The sequence below is a fragment of the Cygnus atratus genome, chromosome Z, assembly GCF_013377495.2.
Source record: "Cygnus atratus isolate AKBS03 ecotype Queensland, Australia chromosome Z, CAtr_DNAZoo_HiC_assembly, whole genome shotgun sequence".
NCBI classification, from domain to species: domain Eukaryota; kingdom Metazoa; phylum Chordata; class Aves; order Anseriformes; family Anatidae; genus Cygnus; species Cygnus atratus.
In genome coordinates, this window is record NC_066396.1 from 40,247,564 (window position 1) to 40,251,953 (window position 4,390).

The following is a 4,390-nucleotide window of genomic DNA, read 5'->3' on the forward strand; positions in this document are numbered from 1 at the left end:
CTCCTGTGCTGTTGTTTCTCTCCTGAAGCTATTTTTCTGTATGAGACATTGTTTTCCATATGAACTCATATTAGATCTTGCTCTTTTCTTTCTATATTTCATTAGTTTCCTTAGTCACTCCTATGATGTATTCTGATTCATGCTTATTCCATGCAAGTCACTGGGAAATAGGGGATTATCTTGTCTTTTTTTTTTCTTCTAAATTCATTCAACATTCCCCAGTACTGACTTACTGAAGGTCAGACAAAAGTATGTGTTTCCTAGGATTTGATGATTTCTTTATAGGAGGAGAAAAGAACATTTGGAACAGAGCTTACTTGTACTTCTCTTGAGTTAAGACTCCTAGGCAAACAGGATCTGCCGTATTTTAGGAGCTCTCCCCCAGGAGAACCAGAATTTGGAAGGAGGCTGGAAGCCCAAGTGGAAAGATATCTATAATGTTAACTTTGCCTGGTAATTTATCTCACCTGTCCTTTCTTTCCCTTTCTTAAACTGATAATTTTGCTCACTTTCTCACAGAGGGAGGCTGTTTTACATTTCAGGCCTCAGGGAACAGTGTAGGAAGTACTCTGTGGATTTCTTTCTTGCTATTGCTGGAGGCTGCTTTGCTTGCTGTGTATTGAAGTACATACTAGAGAAGTGAGGGGATGAGGTTCTGATTTTGAATTTTCTTTTAACTGTTTTTCTTTTAACTTTTTTTTTTTTTTAAAGAAGTTCTGTCTTGGCTCAACAGATAATACCAGAAAGAAAGCCTATGCTTTTTCTTTCTTCACCTGAATTTATTGCTTTGAACAGTGAGGCTTGACAACCTTAGAGTCTAATACATTTTCTGATACGCTAGATACAGTATGAGCAAATACATTGCATGTTTTTTCTGAAGTAGCTCACCACAGAAGTTACAGTTAGTCACATCAAACACAGAAGAAACTTCATCCTCTGAAGTTGACATTTACTCCCAAGACTGTTGGTAGGTTACTAGCTAATGGTAGGGGAGAGACCTGGGTCTATATGTCTGTAGGCATTTAAATATCATCTATAAACTGCATTTATAGTGGATTCATATTACTCGTTTATGACACAAATATTTGTTTCAAAAGTCATTGCTTCACAAGCCATCCCTCCTTATAATCCAGACATGATGGAAACTTCAGTGATGGCATTGTATTGTGTCTTCCCATGCCTAAAGCAATTCTGGCTTTAGGACCAAAATCTTAGTCCACTAGAGTGAACAAATATCTTGCTAATAACGGTAATGTATGGGAGTCTTAGCACAAGAAATTGATTTTTTCTAATAGTATTTATGAAATGCTTAGTAGAACTCCTTTCTTTAAAAATAAATCTGATTAATAGTCTTCAATTCAAAACAACAACAACAAAACACAATTTTGTCTTGTTATTCCTGTCTTGCCTGAAAGATCAGACACTGGAATTTCCATAATGGAGTAAAATGGAGAAATTGCAAGTGTACTTGTAGAATCAGTGACGTGTTTTTCTCTAACAATAATTATCACTACAGAAACAGCCAGCAAAGAGTCAGCAAAAAGCCTATTCCTGACTGCACATTTAAATGTACTGTTTTGTATTATAAGCCTTGAGAGGTTTTTGCCTTACCTCCATAAAACTGTGTTTGCCATAAGCTGAGGACAGCAAAAAGTAAGAAAAAAAGAGGCAGCAGCCTCAGGCAGCATGTCATTTCAGGCTCTCAAGTTTGGCAGAGCTCAGGCCAGGAAACCCCATTGCTCCCTTTGAGCTGACAAACCCAGAATGTCACTAGAGCAGCCATTCAGAGAAGCCGGACCGTGCAAGCAGCAAGCAATAATTTCTCCTTAAATTGGTGAATCTTTCTAGGAAAAATAAAAATGGTAAAAACCAAGCACAAGATTTTTACGGAGACTTCACTGGTTTTGAGTCATTAGCTATTTAATCTCTCTGTGTAAGAGTTTGTATTCTGTACTAGATGAGCTTTTGTCGTGACAAGGACTGCAGAACTGTAAACCAGGAACAGTGCAAACAGGATCGGCCAACATTTTATCTTCACAGCCCCATTCTTTGACCTTGCCTTGAGCATAGGCAGAATCATGCAGAACAGCGCCTACAAGTAAAATAGGTAATAATTTTCTCTTTGCTAGATATTGCTATATACTAAGAAGCAATTTTAAAATGAAAATTAAATGATGCTATGGTCCATGAAGGCGATTTCATTATTATTATTATTTTTTAATTCCGGATCTAGAAAGTGAAATGCTGTCTTTTATACAGTTTTTTCTTTGTTTGTTTCTTCACTTGCAGAAAGCTACTTGGAAAAAATGAGAAGATGGTGGTATTTGGCACATGGCAAGACATGTGAAAATGAAATAAAAACATAACAGGAACCAAGAAAGATCAACTAGCTGGATGGCAGACCAGTAGCAGTTGTTTAGAAATCAAAACAGGCTCAAACAAAACACCTAAGTCATAAATGTTTACTGTTGCCAACTTCAAAGCATTCAAGCACAGAACATAAGCCCAAGGGGAAAAAGCTGCACTAAAGGGCAAGTCTGCATCAAAGAAAGGATTAGAAAAAATTAAATGCTTACAGTAATGATGCTGTGGTCTAAAGCCCTCAGTGAGTTCCCCATACAGTAGAGGGATTTATGAGCTCCCTGGTGAACTTAGGCCCTTATTTTAAAGCTTTGTAAACATTTAGTTAATTGTCACCATCTGCCTGCATGGTAGCTGCACTTTGCAATGTGAACACTGTGCTGAGGAGTTGTATGACTTGAGGAAAGGGACAGTGAATGAGGAGCACAATGGCGAATTTTCTGACTGTTCTGCAGCTGGCTTCAGTCATCTCTACAGATAATGATGACAAAATATGATGATACAGCTAACACTACCTGGGACCTGTTTTGTTTTCCCAGTAGTGGTACTAGTAGGAAATTGAGGTATACTTCTAATAGTCAAAAATTACCAACCTGAAAATCCGTGTTTGTAGATTTTGTATTTCTCACAAAATACACTGCCAGCACTGTCATAAGCCCTCAACATTAACAAGTTTAAACCTTAGAGGCTGCAATTTTGCCAGCCCATACTCTTCAAAGGGCAAAAAAACACTAAGCAAAATCAGTTGGATCTAAAAAAAAACAAACACAACCACTGTACATTTATCTCAGAGAAAATGGTAAAGAAGTTTTACTTGCCTTCATTAAAAGCATTTACATTTCAAATTTAAAATATCTGATCAATCAAGAGGACTAAAGTAACTTTAAAAAGATGAGATTTTCATTTAATCCAATATCTTACAAACTACCATGGGACTCATAACATCATGGAACTATTTTTGAACTCTGTATTTACATTTGAAAAATATGAAATACTTTATTTCATCATTAAAATAAAATAAAATAAAATAAAATAAAATAAAATAAAGAATAAAAAATAGAAACATAATGAGGACCTAGTGGCCTTGCAGACTTTTCCTAAAAACTGCAAATGGTCGGAACACCGTGTTCAAGCTGGTGTCCACCAGGACTGCCAGGTCATTTTCTGCTAGCCTGTATTCAATTCTGGGCAACTCCCAGCATATACCAGTGCCTACAGCTGTTCTTCCCCAAGTGCAGCACTTTGCACTTTTTGTTGAACTTCTTGAGGTTCTTGTCAGACCATTCCTCCAGCTTGTCCAGGCCTCTCTGGATGGAATCACAGAATCACAGAATATCCTGAGTTGGAAGGGACCCACAGGAATCATCAAGTCCAACTCCTGGTCAAAAATCAGACCCCATGTCTGAGAGCATTACCCAAAGGCTTCTTCAACTCCGGCAGGCTCGGTGCTATGACCACTGCCCTGGGGAGCCTGTCCCAGTGCCCAACCACCCTCTGGGTGCAGAACCTTTCCCTAACACCCAGCCTGACCCTCCCCTGTCCCAGCTCCATGCCGTTCCCTCGGGTCCTGTCGCTGTCCCCAGAGAGCAGAGCTCAGCGCCTGCCCCTCCGCTCCCCTCGTGAGGGAGCTGCAGGCTGCCATGAGGCCTCCCCTCACCCTGCTCTGCTCTGGGCTGAGCAAACCAAGAGACCTCAGCTGCTCCTCATACGTCTTGCCCTCTAAGTCCTTCATCATCCTTGCTGCCCTCCTTTGGACACATTCTAATCAGCCACTCCCCTGGAATACAGGTAGATAACAGCCACTACTCTCCCCTCATCCATAGCTTAACTAACTTGTTAAACTAGTTCTCTCGTATAGAAAACAATCCATGTCATCAATTTCTGGTTTAGCTCTGAAGACTTGAGCTAAGAGGATAATACATCTCTGAGAAGCAGGGAGACAGAAAATGAACAGTCAGGAAAAGAGTGACAAAGTTAATTTACTGCATAGAAAGGTATTTCCATTTCATCTGCTATACCTTGATACATT

The 4,390-nt window shown here is 39.3% G+C and overlaps 1 long non-coding RNA gene across 1 annotated transcript; it reads left to right on the top strand.

Moving 5' to 3' along the window:
* The first annotated feature begins 362 nt into the window (after positions 1-362).
* LOC126913647 (uncharacterized) lies at positions 363-3,255 on the top strand. The gene is made up of 3 exons (XR_007709298.1): positions 363-453; positions 1,958-2,107; positions 2,290-3,255. It is a non-coding gene; the product is annotated as an uncharacterized LOC126913647 (long non-coding RNA).
* Positions 3,256-4,390: the final 1,135 nt, after the last annotated feature.